This window comes from Triturus cristatus, chromosome 5_2 (assembly GCF_964204655.1).
Source record: "Triturus cristatus chromosome 5_2, aTriCri1.1, whole genome shotgun sequence".
In the NCBI taxonomy this organism is placed as follows: Eukaryota; Metazoa; Chordata; class Amphibia; order Caudata; family Salamandridae; genus Triturus; species Triturus cristatus.
Genome location: NC_140588.1, coordinates 198,070,681 through 198,095,134, shown reverse-complemented (window position 1 = coordinate 198,095,134; position 24,454 = coordinate 198,070,681). Strand labels below are relative to the sequence as shown.

The window sequence follows — 24,454 nt, the reverse complement described above, 5'->3', positions numbered from 1 at the left end:
CTCATACATGTCTTCTGAAAACCTACGGGGGGGGCAGGGTAAAAGTATGTTAAGGGTAACGGTCTTACCTTAGAGACCATACCTTGGTAATGCTCTCCCCTGTTCTTGTGTCCCCAAAATTATTAATAATGCAGTCCCCCTCAATTGTCTTCTGACTTTGCCCAACCCAGTCCACCCTTCTTACAAAAGAATTTTGGCCAAAACTCCGTGTGGGAGAGAACGATTCCTGTTCAGCCAATGAATACACTTGTTTTTCAAATCAGTGTATTCCTCACGTTGACCTGGTCTCAATGGAGGGACCCCCGTCAGGATACACACATAAGGGGTGGATGCGGGGGGAAGGTCTATACGTGGAAGGCTATCTGGGGGTATAACGTGAGACCCCCTGCTGCTCCTTACTATAGCTGGGGCAAGTAAGACAGGGCCATCTGGGCGTACCCCCTCCCTACTTGGATCATTTACGCCAGATACGACCAGTGAAGGGACCTGAGGAGTATGGGCATTCACAATCGCAACAGGAAGACTTTCAGGTTGAGCTAATTGCGAGGGATGTTCTGTGGGATTTAAGCTAGTGCTGGAGATAGACTTAATAGGTCCCACCATACGTTGTCCTCTCCCACCATTATCAACATGTCGCGCACCAATGGCGGAATTAAGTTCACCACCCTCAATCAGATCAAGTCTATTTTCGATGGAAATCAATCTTTTAAGGATGGGCATACAAATTCCGTTGACTAACCGTTCAATTCGATCCCAAATAGCCTGCGACAAGTCAGAAGGAATATCAGGCTCTGTGGACTTTACAGGGTCTATCTCAATCAACTGGGTGGGAGAATTTTCGACACTATTTTCTAGGGGGACCGGTATTACATCAGAAGATTCTATTAGGGCATTTGTCTTCTGAATTTTTGCTTTCCTACCCTTCTGGGCCATACTTCTATGCTTCCTTTTAACTACAGGCAAAGGGTGTATAATTTTTGCATTGCGTTTATAGCAAGTCCTAGGATTTTTCTCCATAGGGTCGGGTGATATACTACCAACTATGGAGACTGAAGGACCCTCAGAAGGAGATACAATTGCAGGAATGTTTTCCCCCCTATTAAACTCGCTAGGGGCTAGGTGTCCTATCACTGTGGGCACTCCCTATTTAATACCTGTGCTCTCTTCAGTGTGAACAAACAGGGCCGGAATAATGGTGGGAATAACTGGGGCTCTATTAGACGAAATAGGAGATACCGCCCCTGCTAGAAGACCCATTGAGGACCTTCTATTAGCCCCAATCTCCAAGGATAATCTTTTTTCTGTGCGGTCAATCTCGTGCGCCAGGATTGAGGAAGCACAAACTATAAATTGATCCAGGGTTCCCATGACTGAACCTACTGGTCCTGCCTTTTCGCCCCTAGCCACCCTCCCTTGCTTGGGAGTCATTTTTCCCAGCAAAATACGCGTATATTTCCCTGGCAAATCACAAAGGCACTCCTCAAAGCCAACACGTATAATTAGGAGCTACACCACAATGTGACAGAGCTGAACCAGGAACAAGATATCCAACAATAACAATAGCAACAGGAGAGGACACCCAGGTAGCAAGATGGCACTGATGACAGCGAATAAATAGTCCCCTATAATAGGAACGAATCAACAGTACCTTTTAGATATCAATGAGTGGGAAACGTTATGGAGATGGCCCAGCCCTGCCTATTCCTGTCAATGACGGGCAAGGACGGGCCCGCCCTTGGCCCGGGCTTTGCCCGGGCGCCGCCCGCGCGCGTCCCGTGCTGCGGGGCACCTGTAGGGCTTTTGAAGTGCCTAGGCGCTGCCGGATATTGTCATCGGCAAGCGCCCAGTGCCTGGAATTCTGGGGGTTGTAGTCGCCGCGATGGCCGTTCCCCTCACGGCGTCGGCAACGCTGGGCCGGCGCGGAAATCTCCCCCTCGATGGCCGTTCCCCTCACGGCTGGAAAAGAATGCAGGGATATGAGGCAAGTGTCACCCAGATTCAAATGCGCATCCCGCGCTACGGGGCACCTGTAGGGCTTTTGAAGTGCCTAGGCGCTGCTGGATATCGTCATCGGCAAGCGGCCAGTGCCTGGAATTCTGGGGGTTGTAGTCGCCGCGATGGCCGTTCCCCTCACGGCGTCGGCAACGCTGGGCTGGCGTGGAAATCTCCCCCTCGATGGCCGTTCCCCTCACGGCAATGCAAAAACAAGAGAATCCCGCCAGCACATTGCAGTTGCCCTCGTAAAAATTTGTGAAATTTAGAGTTCTTGGTGTTGAAAATGCTGAAAAGTTGCTGCGGTATGTGCTGTCGGTGGTCTTTTTTCTACTTAACCACATTCAATCGGTTACTAGCTGAAACCCATTGGCCAGAGGAAAAATGCATATCATTATTTTACAGAGGACTCAGAGATGATTTGAAAGATTCCCTCGCCCATATAGTTGATTTACCTGTAGAATACTCAGAGTTCTTAGATTTAGTTCTAAAATTAGACCACAGGCTAGGTGAGTGAAGTAATTGTTATGAAAACAGAAAAGAAAGAAGCTGAAGAAATGCAGAATGGTTCAGAATCTATGCAGATAGGTCCTGTCAAAGGTCATTTGAGTCTACAGGAAAAAGAAAGACGTTGCAAGGGCAATCTCTGCTTATATACTGCGGAAAGTCAGGACACTTCGCTAGAGAATATCCAATTAAGCCAAAAAAGAAAAAAGTTATTGCTAGCATTGATGCTATTCACTCAGAATCGAAAAACAAAAATTCTCGAAGGATACTGAGATCGATCTTTCAAGAAAGTCTCAACTTCAGGCCTCACAATAGGTCACTAATGTAATCAATCTAGTACCACGACATATGACCATCAGAATAACCTTTATAGTGTCAGCCCAACAAAGACATAGTCTCTCTGTTCTTCTAGATTCTGGTGCCACGGGTAATTTCTTTGCTTTGCAAATAGCTAAAAAAATAGGAATCCCACAAATTACAAAACAAACTCTAGAGCCGGTAAGAGCAGTTGATTGTGAAGCCTTGTCCTCTGGACTCATCCGTTTTCATACTGCACCCCTAATTTTGGTATCGGAAAATAGTCATACTGAACAGACCATTTTTTATTTGATCGACACGCCTACTTTTGGGGTAGTACTTGGAGGGCCCTGGTTGGAGTTACACAACCCTAAAATAGATTGGGCTAAAAGATCTGTGACCCTAAATTCTGCCTATTGTAGAACGCATTGTTATAAAGAAGCCCAAGACCCAATCATTCCTTTACTTTGTGCAAGTACCCAGTCTGATTCATCTCTGCAATTACCTTCTCAATATCAGGATTATGCATATGTTTTTGACCCCGTTCAAGCGACGCAATTACCACCTCATAAGTTCTACGATTATAGAATTGATTTGATGCCCGGAGCTGTTCTACCGTGCAGTAGAATTTACGCACTTACTGAACCAGAAACGCAATATGTAAGAAAATACCTTGACGAACTACTAGATTTAGGATTTATTAGACATTCAACGTCTCCTGTTTCCACACCTCTTTTCTTTGTTGCTAAAAAATCAGGCGATCTCAGGGCTTGAATAGACTATCGCGCAGTGAATAAAGCCACTATCAAGAATAGATACCCTTTACCACTCATTCCTGTGTTGTTAGATCAAAAGGGTCCACTATTTACACCAAACTGGACCTTCGCGGGGCTTACCATCTCCTTTGTGTAAAGGAAGGCGATGAGTGGAAGACTGCCTTCCGCACCAAATTCGACATTCGAATACACTGTTATGCCATTCGGTCTATGCAATGCTTCTGCAGCATTTCAGTACTTTATAAATTAAGTACTCCATGATTTCTTGGATATTTGTGCTATTGTCTATATTGACGATATACTGATTTTTTCTACAACTGAACAAGTACATGTGGACCATGTACGAGCCATACTGCAAAGACTCAGAGAACATTCTCTTTATGCTAAACTAGAGAAGTGTGTATTTTATGCTAGATCAGTAGAATTTTTGGGATACTTTCTTTCACCAGAAGGTATTACAATGGATCCGAGAAAGGTGGAAGCCATACTCAAGTGGCCTTCTCCTAGCTCAGTCAAAGAGATAGCGAGTATTGGGTTTCGCCAATTTTTATAGGCATTTTATAGCAAACTTCTCGGAGATAGTTCTTCCCATTACTCAGTTGTTAAAGAAAGGACAGGTGTTTTGCTGGACCGAAGAGGCTGAGACTGCCTTTTGTACTCTAAAAAAGGCATTTACTTCTGCACCTATTCTTTCTCATCCTGATCCTGACCAACCATTTTTTGTTGAGGCTGACTCTTCTCAATCAGCACTAGGGGGAGTGTTATTGCAGAAAGATCCAAGTACAGGACATTTACATGCATTAGCATACTATTTTCGGAAACTACTTCCGGCAGAGCAAAATTACACTATTGCTGAGTGAGAACTTTTAGCAATAACATTTGTTTACTCTGAATGGAAACACCACCTTTTACAGGCAAAACACACTTTAACGATTTTTACCGATCATAAAAATCTTCAATTTTTCACCTCAGTAAAAGCGCTCACTCCCAGACAAATGAGGTGGTTACGCTTCATTAGTTAATTAGATTTTTTTATGACATACCGCCCCGGAACTAAACAAATATTATCTGATAACTTGTCTAGAATTGTTAAAAAAGAAAACAAAATAAAGAATTCCTCAGCACCAAGCATAATTCCAGCCAATAAAATAACTGCGGTAACAGAATCAGATGATTTTCTAAACGAGGTAAAAAAAAAATCTTTCAAACTAAATAAGGAACAATGGTTACACAAAAAACAAAATTCTATAAGAGATGGGTATTTCTTCCATAATAATGTATTGTACATTCCCTTCAAACTATTAAGGAAACAAATCTTGATGTGGCATCAAGATTCTAGCACAGCAGCACATCCAGGTATACACAAGACCTTGGAATTATGCCTTAGAAATTTCTGGTGGGAAACCATTCGAAAATAAGTAGGAGAATATGTTAAGACTTGCCCCACATGTGCCCTTAATAAGTCACAACATTTAGCTCCAACTGGTCTCTGGCATTCCTTGCCTGTCCCGTCTACTCCATGGCTCACTATTAGTTTAGACTTCATTACTGAATTACCAAAATCCAGTGGATTCACCACTATTCTTGTAGTTGTAGACATGCTATCAAAAATAGGCCACATTATTCCGCTAAAGAAATTTCCCACAGCTCTAGAATTTAGTGAAATATTCCTGCCTCACATTGTAAAACTACATGGCCTCCTGAGTAAGGTAATTTCTGATTGGGACCCCAATTCACCTCTAAAGTTTGGAAACATTTGTGTACCGCCTTAGGAATAGAAGTGGTATTATCTTCAGCTTTCCACCTACGAACTGATGGACAGAATGAGAAGGTTAATCAATACCTAGAACAAAGTTAGCGATGTTCGCCTTTTTATTTTCTAACTGGTTTTCATCCTCGTACCATTCCAAAACAACTCCCTTCACACGCTAATAACATGCTATCAGTCTCAGATAGATTGAAGGAGTTACAAGATATACAAGAAAAGGCACAAAAAAACTTAATGCGAAACAAAGATAATACCAAATTACAAGCTGACAAAAATAGAACTCCAGAACCACTCTATAAAAAAGGAGAACTGATGTGGTTATCCACTTGCAACATCCATTTAGAGGGTCCCAGAAAATTACAATCTAGGTTTATTGGTCTTTTTCCCATTGAACAGGTTCTGAATTCTGTCACGGTGAAATTACGATTACCTACTGAATTAACAATTCATCCTTTGTTCCATGTCTCCCTCATTAAACCACATCATTCAATGACTCGAAAGATAATCCTCCTCCCCAATCATTTTAAATAACCAGACTGAGTACGAAGTACAGCGTATTCTTGACTCGAAGAATACGAGGAAATGTGTTTTATTTAGTGGACTGGAAGGGTTATGATGCTTCTGAACGTTTGTGGTTACCTGCATTCTATGTGCATGCACCAAGACTTGTTCATCAGTTCCACATGCTAAATCCAGACAAAACCTCGCCCGGTAAGAAGACCCTTGGGGAGGGAACTGTCATGAGTCTCAAAACTGCTCTAATCAATGCAACATGATTATGCCTTGGCCATACCCCTAATCGTGAACGTGCTAAACCATATGTATTAAGGTATCAACCATTGATAGGACTTAAGTTGTTGTACATATTCATATGTTTTGTATAAGCCAATCTATAGTGGACATTTAATAGAAAAACAGATTCAAGTAAGCGATAACACATTACAACGTGAACTGGCATGAGTATGCAAAGAGAATCATTGGCCGTTGACAGCTCTCAGACTCTACCAACGTGCGTCCATGTTAACTGTCAAACGTGAGCACATGTTAACTGACAAACGTGCTGTACAAGCGCATGAGTCAGCGGATTTCTCCCTAAACTATTTAAACCACATCCGCCCCTTGAGACTCACTTAGTCTCGTTTGCTTGCGTCAGTCACCTGTTTTACAGATTCTTCTTCGGCGGCGTCTGTGGACCGGCTTCTCCTCCTGGCGGCATTCTCCTGGGCTTCGTCCCTCTTCCGGCGAGTCTGTCTTATTGCTCCATCCTCCTTCCTGTTTCCCGGCTGGGAATTACGAATCCTGAAAAGGAAACACAAAAAGGTCTGATTAAAAAGATGACTAAAGTGTGCATTTCCAAGTAAGATATCTAATCTTCAAGGCATGTTAGTCAGTGCATCCTGATGAGTTTGTTTAACTTTATTTACCAACAACGGTTAATTTAAAGAATAGCTGTAGACTTTCAACTTTTGATTATTTCTACAATGCGACAAGCAAGAAGCAGTATGGTAAAAAGAATGCACTGCTAAAAGAAAAAACTGGACAAATATTATTTCTTGAACATTGGAATAAAAACTTTTGTGCTGAGCTCTCTCTTTCTACGATTGTATGAATATGGGAGAGGAGTTGGCCTAGCGGCAAGGGCGACCTCGAATCTGGGGAACCGGGTCGAGTCTCGGCAATGACGCTGAACATCCTGTGATTCTGGGAAAATCACTGAATCTCCTTGTGCCTAACAAAAAAATGAATGTGTCCTCATGTAAGGCAACTGGTGCTATGTAAAGTGCTCGGATACCCGATACCTTCGGGTCAAGTTTGCGCTATATAAAACTCTGTAAAAAAATAAATATATATGTTATGTAACAAAAGGATTGTAATAGAGAGGCAAACAAAAGAAGGAAAGTCCTGTAAGTTGGAGAGGTATTTATTAATAGGATTGTGAACTATTCCAGTCATAACATGATTACAGATAATAATTACGCGAACTATTTCTTGTGTTTTTAGGAAAATAACTTCGTCATTTCCTGTAAGAATAAATGTCTAGAAGGCTCAACAGTAGAGCATCAGGATCTCAAGACTTTAAGTATTCACAACAAACTCTAGTGAGACTCTAAGTATCATTGAACACTTTGTAGTTTAGTATTTACCTTTTGTTTTATTTATGTTTAGAACTAATCAGAGAAGTCACGTTGTCAGTCCTTGTTTAACCCCTTCCATGCTGCGCAAATTCCGCCGCTGTGCTGACGGAATCTTGCGCGGGCGTGGTCATGACGGAACGGTTCCGTCATGAGCACAGCTCAACCGTGGCTCATGACGGAACCGTTCCGTCATGAGCACCGAAGGGGTTAAAACAAGACAGAATTCAAGAGATTGCATCATCCCAGAGAAACTACATATCCCGAATTCCCCAGGGAGAAGAGGATTCAGTGCAGTAAGACGTCCGGTGACATCTCTTCATTTCTCTCTCTCTTTCTATTCTCATCCCCATTCCCTTTCCCCTCTGGAGTGATATAGTTTGGCCGTGTATTTTCTACTACTGCCTTTCTATTTTACTTCCAAGAAGTTGGGGACTTATCGACACCAAAGTAGAACACACTGGAGAACAGGTTAGTGGCAGTCATAACAAAATCATGTCTTACACCAAAACCATACTGGCTGTCTATGTAGATTGTCACACTTAGTTCATTAGCTAGACAGCAGGCTCTTGTCAGGGCAGATAGTTTTGCAAATTTTACTGAAGTTACATTACACAAGTATATTGCTTTGACAACTTCAGAAATGGAACAGACTGCAAGAGGTACTCTCATGATTCCACTATGGTCTCTCAGGCAAGAATCATCCACAAAGTTAAATAAGCCACTTCAAGTGGAGTATCTTTAATATCCAGTCTTTGTTTGATACACAACTATGTTACATCAATGCAGTCATTGTTGGATTCTTCATCATTGTTCGGGATCAGTAGCAACATCTTCTTGTTGAAATGTGATCATCAATATATTTTTTTCATATTTTGTTGGGCGGCTGTTCATCTTATTCTGAGTTGGTGTATGAGTCAGCAAAATGTCAGCAGAATGTGGGACTAACACAATCAGTGTATGACCCATTCGAATCCCTTCACTCTTTTCTATTGATATGCAAACCGTTGCTACAGATTTCAAACAACCAGTAAGAGCTGTGGCTACAAGATCTACTGTAACAGAAAAATAAGAGACACACCGCTTTACTTCACCATGCTTCTGAACTAAATGGATAATACACACCCTTCTCTTTCATGTCAGTATTGGAAAAGGCCTTCTCATAATTTGACATTCATAGAGCTGGTGCATTGCAAAGTTTGTCTTTGAGCTCAAGAAAGGCACTCATGCATTTGTCATTGAATGGGACCCGATCCACTATATCACTGTGAGTAAGCCTTACTAAAGGATTTGTAATCAGAGAAAATTCAGAAACCTCTGACAATAGTATCCAACCATTCCCAGAAACATCCTCCGTTCCCTCTAAGCAGTTAAAGGGTTCATTTTCAGGATTGCAGAAATGTGTTCTTTTGACACTTTCTTTATCCCTGATAGTGCACGAATTTGCTCTTTTATTTGTAGGGGTGCATTATAATTAGGGCTCCCTGTTTTCCGTTTTTGCTGATTTTTACAGATAAATGCAGATAGAAAACCATTTATTTTCCTGTCTGTATTTGTTTTAAAATATGGATAAATACAGATACAATTAGCAAAAAATAAAAATGGATAAATACAGACGGATTTGTCCAAAAAATAAATACCACAAAACTGGAACCCCTAATTATAATCATGAGTAGTTTGCAACAACAATATAATCCTTTGTTGAGAAAGTGTTGGATAGCGCAGGGGTAAAAATTACTATTCCCACTCCAGAGAGTGAAACGGTAGGGAAAGTGTTGGATACCAGAGAGGAATCAATTACTATTCCCACTCCAATGAGTGCAACAGTAGGGAAAGTGTGGGATAGCGGAGTGGAATAATTTACTATTCCCACTCCAGCAACTGCAACAGTAGGGAAAGTGTTGGATAGCGTAGGAGTAAAAATTACTATTCCCACTCCAGGGAGTGCAACGGTAGGGAAAGTGTTGGATAGCAGAGGGGAATGATTTACTATTCCCACTCCAGCAAGTGTAACAGTAGGGAAAGTATTGGATAGCGCAGGGGTAAAAATTACTATTCGCACTCCAGGAAGTGCAACAGAAGAAAAAGTATTGGATAGCGGAGGGGAATAATTTACTATTCCCACTCAAGCGATTGAAACAGTAGCAAAAGTGTTGGATAGCGGAGGGGAATAATTTACTGTTCCCACTCCAATAAATGTAACAGTTGGAAAAGTGTTGGATAGCGGAGGGGAATAATTTACTATTTCCACTCCAATTAATGCAACAGTAGGGAAAGTGTTGGATAGCGGAGGGGATAAAATTACTATTCCCATTCCAGCAATTGCAACACTAGGGAAAGTGTTGGATAGAGCAGGGGTAGAAACTTACTTTTCCCACTCCAGAGAGTGCAACAGTAGGGCAAGTGTTGGATAGCAGAGGGGAATAAATTACTATTCCCACTCCAATGAGAGCAACAGTCGGGAAAGTGTTGGACAGCGGAGAATAATAATTTCCAGTTTTTGCTGATTTTTACAGATAAATACAGACAGAAAACCATTTATTTTCCTGTCTGTATTTATTTTTAAGTATGGATAAATACAGATACAATTGGCAAAAAATTAAAATGGATAAATACAGACGGATATGTCCAAAAAAATAAAAACCACAAAACTGGAACCGCTAATTATAATCATGAGTAGTTTGCATCAACAATATAATCCTTTGATGAGAAAGTGTTGGATAGCGGAGAGTAATAATTTAATATTCCCACTCCAGCAAGTGCAACAGTAGGGAAAATGTTGGATAGCGCAGGGGTGAAAATGACTATTCCCACTCCAGGGAGTGCAACAGTAGAGAAAGTGTTGGATAGAGGAGGGGAATAATTTACTGTTCCCACTCAAGCAAGTGCAACAGTAGGGAAAGTGTTGGACAGCGTAGGGGTAAAAATTACTATTCCCACTCCAAGGAGTGCAACAGTAGGGAAAGTGTTGCATAGCGTAGGGGAATTAATTACTATTCCCACTCCAGGGAGTGCAACAGTAGGGAAAGGGTTGGATAGCAGAGGGGAATGATTAATTATTGCCACTCCAGCAAGTGCAACAGTAGTGAAAGTGTTGGATAGCGCAGTGGTAAAAATTACTATTCTCACTCCAGTGAGAGCAACAGTAGAAAAAGTTTTGGATAGCGGAGGGGAATAATTTACTATTCCCACTCAAGCGATTGAAACAGTAGCAAAAGTGTTGGATAGCGGAGGGGAATAATTTACTGTTCCCACGCCAATGAATGTAACAGTAGGGAAAGTGTTGGATAGCAGAGGGGAATAATTTACTATTTCCACTCCAATGAATGCAACAGTAGGGAGAGTGTTGGATAGCGGAAGGGATAAAATTACTATTCCCACTCCAGCAATTGCAACAGAAGGGAAAGAGTTGGATAGCGCAGGGGTAAAAATTACTTTTCCCACTCCAGAGAGTGCAACAGTAGGGAAAGTGTTGGATAGCAGAGGGGAATAAATTACTATTCCCACTGCAATGAGTGCAAAAGTCGGGAAAGTGTTGGATAGCGGAGAGTAATAATTAACCGTTTTTGCTGATTTTTACAGATAAATAGAGACAGAAAACCATTTATTTTCCTGTCTGTATTTATTTTTAAATATGGATAAATACAGATACAATTAGCAAAAAACAAAAATGGATAAACACAAACGCATATGTCCAAAAAGTAAGTACCACAAAACTGGAACCCCTAACTATGATCATGAGTAGTTTGCATCAACAATATAATCCTTTGTTGAGAAAGTGTTGGATAGTGGAGGTAATAATTTACTATTCCCACTCCAGCAAGTGCAACAGTAGGGAAAGTGTTGGATAGCGCAGGGGTGAAAATTACTATTCCCATTCCAGGGAGTGCAACAGTAGTGAAAGTATTGGATAGCGGAGGGGTAAAAATTACTATTCCCACTCCAGGGAGTGCAACAGGAGGGAAAGTGTTGAATAGCTTAGGGGAATTAATTACTATTCCCACTCCAGGGAGTGCAACAGTAGGGAATGTGTTGGATAGCAGAGGGGAATGATTAACTATTCCCACTCCAGCAAGTGAAACGGTATGGAAAGTGTTAGATAGCGCAGGGGTAAAAATTTGAATTCCCACTACAGGGAGTGCAACAGTAGGGAAATTGTTGGATAGCACAGGGGAATGATTTACTCTTCCCACTCCAGCAAGTGCAACAGTAGGGAAAGTGTTGGATAGCGCAGGGGTAACAATTACTATTCCCACTCCAGCAAGTGCAACAGTAGGGAAAGTGTTGGATAGCGCAGGGGTAAAAATTACTATTCCCACTACAGGGAGTGCAACAGTAGAAAAAGTATTGGATAGCGAAGGGAAATAATTTACTTTTCCCACTCACATGATTGAAACAGTAGCAAAAGTGTTGGATAGCGGAGGGGAATAATTTACTGTTTCCACTCCAATGAATGTAACAGTAGGGAAAGTGTTGGATAGCGGAGGGGATAAAATTACTATTTCCACTCCAGCAAGTGCAACAGTAGGGAAAGTGTTGGATAGCGCAGGGGTAAAAATTACTTTTCCCACTCCAGAGACTGCAAAAGGAGGGAAAGTGTTGAATATCATAGGGGAATACATTACTATTCCCACTCCAATGAGTGCAACAGTGGGAAAAGTGTTGGATAGCGGAGAGTAATAATTTACTATTCCCACTCCAGCAAGTGTAACAGTAGGGAAAGTGTTGGATAGCGCAGGGGTGTACATTACTATTCCCACTCCAGGGAGTGCAACAGTAGAGAAAGTATTGGATAGCGGAGGGGAATAATTTACTGTTCCCACTCCAGGGAGTGCAACAGTAGGGAAAGTGTTGGATAGCGTAGGGGAATGAATTACTATTCCCACTCCAGGGAGTGCAACAGTAGGGAAGTGTTGGATAGCACAGGGGTAAAAATTACTATTCCCACTACTGGGAGTGCAACACTAGAAAAAGTATTGGATAGCGGATGGGAATAATTTATTTTTCCCACTCAAGCGATTGCAACAGTAGGAAAAATGTTGGATAGCGGAGGGGATCAAATTACTATTCCCACTCCAATGAGTGCAACAGTAGGGAAAGTGTTGGATAGCGGAGTGGAATAATTTACTATTCACACTCCAGCAAGTGCAACAGTAGGGAAAGTGTTGGATAGCGCAGGGTGAAAATTACTATTCCCACTCCAGGGAGTGCAACAGTAGGGGAAGTGTTGGATAGCGTGGAGGAATAAATTGCTATTCCCACTTCAATTAATGCAACAGTAGGGAAAGTGTTGGATAGCGGAGAGGAATAATTTACTATTCCCACTCCAATGACTGCAACAGTAGGTAACGTGTTGGATAGAGAAGAGGAAACAATTACTATTCCCACTCCAGCAAGTGCAACAGTAGGGAAAATGTTGGATAGCACAGATGTAAAAATGACTATTCCCACTCCAGGGAGTGCAACAATAGGGAAAGTGTTGGATAGCACAGGGGAATGATTTACTATTCCAACTCCTGCAAGTGCAACAGTAGGAAAATTGCTGGATAGCGCAGGGGTAAAAATTACTATTCCCACTCCAGGGAGTGCAACAGTAGGGAAAGTATTGAATAGCAGAGGGGAATATTTACTGTTCCCATTCCAATGAATGTAACAGTAGGTAAAGTGTTGGATAGCAGAGGGGAATCATTTACTATTCCCACTCCAATTAATGCAACAGTAGGGAAAGTGTTGGATAGCGAAGGGGTAACAATTACTATTCCCACTACAGGGAGTGCAAGAGTAGAAAAAGTATTGGATAGTGGAGGGAAATAATTTACTTTTCCCACTCACGCGATTGCAACAGTAGGTAAAGTGTTGGATAGCAGAGGGGACTAATTTACTGTTCCCACTCCAATGAATGTAACAGTAGGGAAAGTGTTGGATAGCGAAGGGGGATAATTTACTATTCCCACTCCAATGAATGCAACAGTAGGGAAAGTGTTGGATAGCGGAGGGGATAAAATTACTATTCCCACTCCAGCAAGTGCAACAGTAGGGAAGGTGTTGGATAGCGCTGGGGTAAAAATTACTATTCCCACTCCAGAGAGTGCAACAGTAGGGAAAGTGTTGGATAGCAGAGGGGAATAAATTACTATTGCCACTCCAATGAGTGCAACAGTAGTGAAAGAGTTGGATAGCGCAGAGGAATAATTTACTATTCCCACTCCAGCAAGTGCAACATTAGGGAAAGTGTTCGATAGCGCAGGGGTGAAAATGACTATTCCCACTCCAGGGAGTGCAACACTAAAGAAAGTGTTTAATAGCGGAGGGGAATAATTTACTGTTCTCACTCCAGCAAGTGCAACAGTAGGGAAAGTGTTGGATAGCGTAGGGGTAAAAATTATTATTCGCACTCTAGGGAGTGCAACAGTAGGGAAAGTGTGGGATAGCGTGGGGGAATAAATTACTATTCCCACTTCAATGACTGCAACAGTAGAGAAAGAGTTGGATAGCGCAGGGGATACAACCAAAGATTACAGCTATTGAACCTAAATACCCAAACAAAATAAAATAAAAACAATTACCAAAAATATGTATCAATTAATAAATTAATATTAATAATCAACTAATGATTAATTTATTTAAATTAAATTAATTTCCACCCTCTACCCCAAAAAGTCACCAAAACACACACATAAGAATTTGTACACAATTTCCATAACTCATTTCACATTAATAAATTAATAACAATTAACAACAAATCATTAATTAATTTTTAAAACGTTTTCGTCCCAACATTTACAACTATAAACCCCACAACACACACATCAAGATTATTTCACATTTAGCATATTGCATATTTAATTACTTGATTGTCATTAATTAACAAATAATTATAAATAATTTATCTCCCACCATATTCCATTGTAAATGACACCACCAATGTTGTTAAACATGACACAATCAACATAGTTAATTATCTATTAATTAATTAATTGATAACAATTAACAAGCAAAAAATTATAATAATAAACTAATTCACACAATTAACACTACAAAATAACATTAAATAAGTATTATATTTAAAATATTTAAAAATGTATTAAAATGAAATTATTTCCCACCCTACTCCCGTATCAACCCACAACCCGCTCCTAAAAAAATGACACAATTAACATAATTACCAATTAATTAATAATAATTAACAATCAATTAATAAATAATTAATAATACGTGAATTACCACAATTAATAATAAAAAATATTAAATAAATGAATATTAATTAATAAACATATTAATTAATTAATTATAATTAAATTACTTCCCACTCTACTCCCCTATCAACCCACAAGCTGCTCCTAAAAAATGACACAATTTACATAATTACCAATTAATTAATATTGATGAACAACAAATTATTAAGTAATTAATAATACATTAATCACTGCAATAATCAAAAAAGAATAATGAATAAATCTCTATTAATTAATAATTATTATTAGTAGTTAATTAATTATAATAAAATTACTTCACACCCTACTCCCCTATCAACCCAAAACCCGCTCCTAAAAAAAGGACACAATTAACATAATCACCAATTAATTAATAATAATTAACAACAAATCAATAAATAATTAATAATAAATTAATTACCACAATTAACCATATGAAATACATAATTATTAATTCATGAAAAAATATTAATGAATGAATTATAATGAAATGACTTCCCACCCTATTCCCCTATAAACTCACAACCCGCTACAGAACTAAAATGCAAAATGTATAATTAAAATAAAATTAATAACTTCTAAAAATTATTAATAAATGTATTATAATTAAATTACTTCCCACCCTAATCCCCGTTAAACCCACAACCTACTACAGAAGTAAAACGCAAAATGTAACTTAAAATAAAATTATTAACTCCTAAAAATGTTAAACATATATTAAAAAACAAATGCAATACTTAAACAAAAAAATATATAACACATATATTTAAAATACAAACTAAAATACATAACACTAATATAAACATCGATATTATTAACAACAATATTTTTACAAACGATATTACTGACTTCGATATTTACAAAAACGATATTTCTTTCCCTAACGTCGATATTGTGGTCCACGATATTCTTGTAGTCGATATTCTGGCAGTTCGATATTCCCAACTCGATATTCTGGGACTTCGATATTCCCATCTCGATATTCTGTCTGTGCACCGGTTACAATCTACAATTGCCCCACAAGATATTGTTTGGGTTAAGATAGATCGAACCATCCAAGAGCCTAAAGAATCAGTACATGCCTATTATTAATGGCTTTTGCAAGCCTTCAAACAGTACAGTGAGTTGGATTCTCTAGACCCAAAGGACATGGGACAGTTTGTTTCCACGTTTGTACTAGTAAAACCAGAAATTAGCTTTATGATTCAACAGCATTTGATCTGCTGGCAAAACAAGTCAGTGGATGAAATCTTACGGTATGCCAGATTTGTAGTGATGAAGTGGATTCCAGGCACAGAAAAATGAAGCACAAGTTAATGTTGGTTCAGATGAGAAATGCCAATAGGGTCGAACAAGCACAAATGAATGGAGGAACTTTGGTTCGAAAACAGGGAAATAGTCATGGAGGGACCCAGAATGTGTCAACCCAGACAGGACAAGGAAAAGGGAGAGGAACAGATCCCAAGTCAGGTGTGGACATTGCTACTGTAAAGAGAACCACTGCTTGTCATTATTGTCACAAAATTGGGCATTGGAAGCACGAGTGCCATATGACTTGAATGACACTGGTGCCGATCACGATCCGGCAAAAAATTCCCCCGTGCGACTCGTATCGGGTCTTTTTACCGTACGAATCGTACAAATGCCGTACGAACTGGCAATCACGATTCGCATGGTAAAAAGTCCATACGACCCGCACCGGGAATCATTCCCCACACGTCCTCGGGTCGGAAAACGTGTCCGACACGTCCTCGGACGATTTTCCTTACAAACGTAAAAATCCAAGTCCGACCGAGGAATCACGATCCATCCCGTGCGTCCGAGCCTACAACCGTATGGAAAAAACACTGTCCGCACCGAACACCAATAGCAACCATGGAGACATGTGCCCGCATACGCGCCCAACACTCCCCCCAGCCCCCGTACGTCCGACACGTACCCCCCGTATATGTATACCCCCACCCGTCTATGTACACCCCAGTACGTTCCAGTCGTACCCCCACCCCAGTACGTGTCGTACCACCGTCCATGTAAACCCCCCCACCCCTGTACGTGTCGTACCACCGTCTATGTACACCCCAGTACGTTCCAGTTGCACCCCCACCCCAGTACGTGTCGTACCCCCCGTCTACCTACACCCCAGTACGTACGAGCCACACCCCCACCCCAGTACGTGTCACAGCCCCGTCTACCTACACCCCAGTACGTTCCAGTCGTACCCCCACCCCAGTACGTGTCGTACCACCGTCAATGTACACCCCCCCACCCCTGTACGTGTCGTACCACCGTCAATGTACACCCCCCCACCCCTGTACGTGTCGTACCACCGTCTATGTACACCCCCCCACCCCTGTACGTGTCGTACCACCGTCAATGTACACCCCCCCACCCCTGTACGTGTCGTACCACCGTCCATGTACACCCCAGTACGTTCCAGTCGTACCCCCACCCCAGTACGTGTCGTACCACCGTCAATGTACACCCCCCCACCCCTGTACGTGTCGTACCACCGTCTATGTACACCCCAGTACGTTCCAGTCGTACCCCCACCCCAGTACGTGTCGTACCACCGTCAATGTACACCCCCCCACCCCAGTACGTGTCGTACCACCGTCAATGTACACCCCCCCACCCCTGTACGTGTCGTACCACCGTCAATGTACACCCCCCCACCCCTGTACGTGTCGTACCACCGTCAATGTACACCCCCCCACCCCTGTACGTGTCGTACCACCGTCAATGTACACCCCCCCACCCCTGTACGTGTCGTACCACCGTCAATGTACACCCCCCCACCCCTGTACGTGTTGTACCACCGTCAATGTACACCCCCCCACCCCTGTACGTGTCGTACCACCGTCAATGTACACCCCCCCACCCCAGTACGTGTCGTACCACCGTCAATGTACACCCCCCCACCCCAGTACGTGTCGTACCACCGTCAATGTACACCCCCCCACCCCTGTACGTGTCGTACCACCGTCAATGTACACCCCCCCACCCCTGTACGTGTCGTACCACCGTCAATGTACACCCCCCCACCCCTGTACGTGTCGTACCACCGTCAATGTACACCCCCCCACCCCTGTACGTGTCGTACCACCGTCCATGTACACCCCAGTACGTTCCAGTCGTACCCCCACCCCAGTACGTGTCGTACCACCGTCAATGTACACCCCCCCACCCCAGTACGTGTCGTACCACCGTCTATGTACACCCCCCCACCCCTGTACGTGTCGTACCACCGTCAATGTACACCCCCCCACCCCTGTACGTGTCGTACCACCGTCCATGTACACCCCAGTACGTTCCAGTCGTACCCCCACCCCAGTACGTGTCGTACCACCGTCAATGTACACCCCCCCACCCCTGTACGTGTCGTACCACCGTCTATGTACACCCCAGTACGTTCCAGTCGTACCCCCACCCCAGTACGTGTCGTACCACCGTCAATGTACACCCCCCCACCCCAGTACGTGTCGTACCACCGTCAATGTACACCCCCCCACCCCTGTACGTGTCGTACCACCGTCAATGTACACCCCCCCACCCCTGTACGTGTCGTACCACCGTCAATGTACACCCCCCCACCCCTGTACGTGTCGTACCACCGTCAATGTACACCCCCCCACCCCTGTACGTGTCGTACCACCGTCAATGTACACCCCCCCACCCCTGTACGTGTCGTACCACCGTCAATGTACACCCCCCCACCCCTGTACGTGTCGTACCACCGTCCATGTACACCCCAGTACGTTCCAGTCGTACCCCCACCCCAGTACGTTCCTGGCGCACCCCCAACACAACCTCCTAAGTACGGAGCGCACCCCATGCCCCAACATCACAACCGCATGTACGAGTCGTGCAAAGCCACACACAAGGACCAAATCGTACAACCAAATGGCCCATGTACACACCGTACACACGCTCAAAACGCACGTACACAACAAGGACAAAACAAAAAAACTCAACAATACACCATTCGAAAGGCACACAGCCACTAAACATGGCCAACAACCACTAAAATAACACAATCACTGACCTGCAACTGTCAAAAACAAACAGAGGCCCAATACACCACCACTCCTTATAACACACCCACCCAAAATTCAAACACTGCCACACCCACCCATGGACCAATAAAAAGGGCCCACACACACAAACCATGAGCCTTTGCAACAGACCCACTGCTGCCAGACACCACAGAACCAGACTACAAGCGACACCACATCTTACACTTGCACACCTTCACACGACCACCCTCACAAACACCCTCTCATCACATTCACACACACACACAACCATCCACACCCCCCCCCAACATCCACACACCCCCACACCCACACCATCCCCACCCACACCCCTCACCATGCCCACTACCAAGAATCCAAAGTTCAGTCACCGAGAGTTGGAGGTCCTTGTTGATCAAATCCTCAGAGTCGAGCCACAGATCTTTGGAACATTGGTCAGAAGCACCAGCCAGGCAGCCAAAACAGCCATGTGGCAGACCATCGTCGATGCTGTGAATGCTGTTGCGGACACCAGGAGGACCAAGCAGGATTGCCAGAACAGGTGGTACGATCTGCGGAGGAGGGTCAGAGCCAAGAGACAGGAGGAACACGACCAGGCCAACGCCACCGGAGGAGGGCCCTCCCGCAGACCCGTACAGTACCATCCCTGGGAGGAGAGGGTGATGGCCATACTGCCGGTGGAGGCAGTTGAAGGAGTAGAAGGACTCCGAGACCCGGGTGAGTACACAAACAACGCACCTCACATGGGGGGAACTGCAACCACAAACAAAATTACTAACAGGCACGCAACCACCACAAGCCATCGCATTACTCAACCACACTCCATGAGCAGGCACATGCCACTGCTGCCACCATGCCCCATGCACCCAGCTGGACAATGTCAAGTCACAGGCCACAGAAGACAACAACACATGACACGGTAACCCGGATGGCGGGAGTGTGGGCACCAAGAATCACATAGTGCGACTCCAAAGCAGACAACAATGCCCTCTGCCCATATGGCCTAGGTCACAGCCAGACAAACACTGTGTCCCAACACAGGAATGACTTGCCAGCAAATGGCGGATGCCTTGCATCAACACATGGGGGTGAAGGCACTGTTTTGCACATGCCAGCAGCTAATGAACAGCCAACAGTGTGAAAGAGTGGCAGCACACACCACCACAGCAGCAGCGCACAGACACACAGCAGACAAAATGGGTGCCTGGAGATCAGAAACAAACTCACATCAACAGGCCAAGGGCCACTCAAAGATCTGCTAACAGTGTGTGCCCAGGAAGCTGGGCCAAGGTGACAGAGGGTGACACACGGAGGGAGCGAGAGGGGGACACAGAGGGAGGGAGAGGGGGACTGAGAGGGAGGGAGACACAGGAAGATGGACAGAGGGAGGAGGCTGACACACAGAGGGAGGGAGAGGGGGACACAGAGGGAGGGAGACACAGGAAGATGGACAGAGGGAGGAGGCTGACACACAGAGGGAGGGAGAGGGGGACACAGAGGGAGGGAGAGGGGGACAGAGAGGGAGGGAGAGGGGGACAGAGAGGGAGGGAGAGGGGGACAGAGAGGGAGGGAGACACAGGAAGATGGACAGAGGGAGGAGGCTGACACACAGAGGGAGGGAGAGGGGGACACAGAGGGAGGGAGACACAGGAAGATGGACAGAGGGAGGAGGCTGACACACAGAGGGAGGGAGAGGGGGACAGAGAGGGAGGGAGACACAGGAAGATGGACAGAGGGAGGAGGCTGACACACAGAGGGAGGGAGAGGGGGACACAGAGGGAGGGAGAGGGGGACACAGAGGGAGGGAGAGGGGGACACAGAGGGAGGGAGAGGGGGACAGAGAGGGAGGGAGAGGGGGACAGAGAAGGAGGGAGACACAGGGAGAGCAAATCAGTCCTTTGGTGTGTGGGAATGTCTGCTCGTCAGCAGGTGGACTGCGTGCATGTAGACAAGGGTGCCCAGTGCCAGAACCCCCCCTCTTCATCATGGCAAAACGCAGGGCCATGTTACAACCTGTACACGAGCACAAGGACAGCCACCTGCATCATATGAGTGTGTGGATCCACTCCATGTGCACATGTACAGTGCTACAAGGAAGGCGCAAGTGCATGGCTCGCCACACATGCACACTCCACTGCTGACTGCAGTCACACTTGACGCAGCCAGTAAGACTGTGCCACACATAGTTAAAGGGGCCAAATTGGTGCCCAAGGGACACACACATGCACAAGTGCACTGTGAGTGGAATGCAAGACAGATCCTAATTCCAAGAGGAAATGTGCCAACTTTGTAACGGATGCAACATGGATGTTGCATGGATCAAAAGTAACATTGTCTCTCTCACACACAGGTCAACGTCGTGCTGCACCCCCCAACACTGGGGGGGAACACTCACAGGACCCGGATCTGCAGGAGACCGATCCCACCGGCAGCGACCACTCTCACCACTCTGCGGACGACCCCGACCGACCTGGCCCCTCTGGTGTCCAACCACCTGCAGCACCTGCGTCAGGTACAACCGTGCCAACCACCACCCCCACTCCTGCCACATCCCAGGAGACACCCAGGATCCCTGCCCCAACACCACAATGCAGCCAGGCTCGCCAGGAGGGACACGGTGTCCCGGGCACCCAGGAGGAGGCAGGCGACAACGCCAATGCCACCCCTCAGGGGTCCCGGAGACCCCATGTGCCCACAAGTGCAGGCCAGACGCAAGTGGGCAGGGGTGGTGGGAGTGGAGAGCGGCGGAGGCGCGAGCCTGACCAGTTGGCTGGGGATCCGGTATTTTCCCATGTCCGTAACATCCTGGACTCATACCGGCAGGACACCACGGGCATGGCCCAGGTTGTGTCCGTCCTCGAGGGGATCAAGGTCCAGCAGGCCCAGCAACATGCGGAGCTAATAGCCTGTCTACAGCTACACCAACGGAGGATGGAGGACAGACAGGCTGAGCAAGTGACGGCGTCCCAGGGGATTCACGCTGAACTCCGTCGGATGGCCGACACCATGGCCGACCCTCCCGGTGCCAGAAGGCGGAGAACATCACCACCCACAGGGAGGGATCATGAGGAGGAGGAGGAAACATCCGACGGAGCATCCCAGACGTCGTCACGGCCTGCTGCTGAGGTTCCCCGCAGGAAGCCGGGTCGTCCACGGAAAGGACCGTGAGGGTGGCTGCTACATCACCATCTCCCAGGACACCTGGCCTGGCACCTGGCCCACTGGAGCAACAGCATCACAGCATCAAGAGACATTCTCTGCCACATGGCCCTGCTGGTCACTGGCTGACCAATGTTGACAAAGACTGTGGCATGGACTCTGAGGATTTCCAATGGCAAGGACACCAACTCCCCTACTGAACTTTGGATTCCCTAATCCCGGAAAGGCCCTCACTTGGCCCCCCCCCCCCAATAATAAATCACACTATTAAGAGTAGATGCCTGCTGGTAGCATTATTACCTAACATGTGTCTTGTACAGTCTAAACATGCCTGAGTCATCTGTTCACTTCAACCATCCACACCCTGGGGCCTGAGTCTGGCACAGGACACATGGGTCACAGTTTTCTAGGCAAGACAGACATGGAGCACCATACACACCCGTGATGGTCAGAACCAGCTGAGGGGGTGGCCGAACAACCGTGCTGACAGACACATTGAGTACAGCAACAGTCATGCGCAGAGGTCAGGGATCCTGGCCCGTGTCCTGGGGGGCACCCAGGTACGTGTAGACAGGTGGCAGAACCATGTCCTGCAAGCTTCAGTCCGGTGGATGCAGAGAATGGGGTCATGGATAACGTTGGATGCATGGGGATGGCACATGTCACAATACCCACACAGTCATGGACATCATGCCCATTACACAGTCTCAGCACACACACACAGCTTGCATCTTGCCACTCAACACATTGACACATAGCCACAATCAGGGAATACCATGCCAGACATGCAGGATGCACCGTGCCAACACACCAGCATTGACTGAGAAGAGGCACCTTGGAGGCATAGGGACACCTTTAATAGTCATGTGTTTGGGATTGCAGAGGCAACTTGAAGTACACATGAACACATCATGTGGAGTACCATGTGGCTCCAACACTGGCACCCCCCTTCTGCAGCACAAATGCGTGATAGCCATGGAACTGGCACACAAGTGTCGGATAATAGCTAAATACCCACAGCTGCTCACGGAGAGCCTGCCATACACCATACATCCGCTGATGTGGAAGTCCCACGCCATGTCAAGACAATGTTAACCGGATGTGTCCGAGGGCAGTGTCACACACATTGATGCCTTCATCACAATCCACCATCCCATCACTGATGACTGACAACCAGGCAGCCCATCTATTCAGGTGTACCCAGCTGCATGTCGTGTCCCATGGGGATGCCACATGTCTGCAGAGGACCCAAACCCCGACCGGGGCAGTGTGCACACATCGTGAACAACTGCCACACCCAATACACCCCAGATGCATCCCTTACCCCATGGAGACTTCCAAACGTGTCCGTGCCTGTAACGCTGAGTCAGCCCACGATGCCATGTCCATGAGGAATAGCAGTGCCACAACAATGCAACCAGCAAACGGCATGCGCAGGTACCTGGGGAAGAGAGACACACAAGAACTCAGCCACAAGAAGCACAGCCACTTGCATGTGCATGTACTCGACACATGTATGTATGACAACATGCTATGTCACAATTATGTCTGGGGAAATACTACCATCACTGCCACCATCACTCCAGTGACACACCCACACACACCTCTGACCCACGTGCCATACATGCAGGTGGAGACACACATCACAACGCATGCCACACGGGGATCAATGCGTGCACACTCAGACCCTGGTACTCACCACTAAGCAAAGAAGTCGCGTATGAGCCGAGTCCGGATGTCCTCTTGCGGCTCCACATCCTCCACATCACTAGCCCCATTGCCAAGCCCTTCGTCCTCCACGGGTGGATGGTCCTCGTCATCTTGATCCAGGATGAGGGGCACAGCTCTTTCAACTGCCATGTTGTGCAGCATGCAGCAGACCATGAAGATCTTGCAGACCTTCGCCGGGGCATATGGGAGTGCGCCGCCGGTCTTGTGGAGGCACCGGAATCGGCTCTTCAGCATGCCAAACGTCCTCTCTATCACTCGCCTTGTCCGGCCATGGGCGGTGTTGTAGCGGAGCTGGGCCGGCGTGATGGGGTTGCGGAGAGGTGTCAGCAGCCAAGGCATGTTGGGATAGCCAGCGTCCCCTAAATGGAAAGCACATGGATATCGTTAGAACAGGCGAAGCGGTAGTGCTGCTCGGCCAAACAGAATACAGGACAGACAGACTGTACCCACCAACAACACATGCACGTTCGTTGCGCAGCTGCATCATCATATCAGGCATCCCGCTACGCCTCATGATGTAGGCATCGTGTGCTGATCCTGGAAAACGAGCACAGACATGTGAAATCACCATGTTGGACAGACACACCACAAGGGCATTGATGGAGTGGTAGTGCTTCCGATTGCGGTACGCCACCTCCCGTGCGTGTGGTGGTACCAAACCTACATGTGTCCCATCTATGGACCCAATGACATGGGGCATCCCTCCCAGGGCATAGAATCCACGCTTGACCTCAGTCATCTGTTCAGGGGTTGGGAACTTGATGAAGTCATCCAGGTGAATCAACATGGCCTCCAAGAAATCATGCAGCACACCGCTGAACATGCTCTGGGACATGCCACCAACATG

At 45.6% G+C, this 24,454-nt stretch overlaps 1 long non-coding RNA gene across 1 annotated transcript; it reads right to left on the bottom strand.

Annotated features, from left to right (window-relative positions):
* Positions 1–6,549: 6,549 nt before the first annotated feature.
* Positions 6,550–23,627, bottom strand: LOC146822789 (uncharacterized). Its single transcript, XR_014961832.1, has 3 exons — positions 23,576–23,627; positions 23,201–23,317; positions 6,550–6,639 (listed from the first exon to the last, which is right to left on the bottom strand). It is a non-coding gene; the product is annotated as an uncharacterized LOC146822789 (long non-coding RNA).
* Positions 23,628–24,454: the final 827 nt, after the last annotated feature.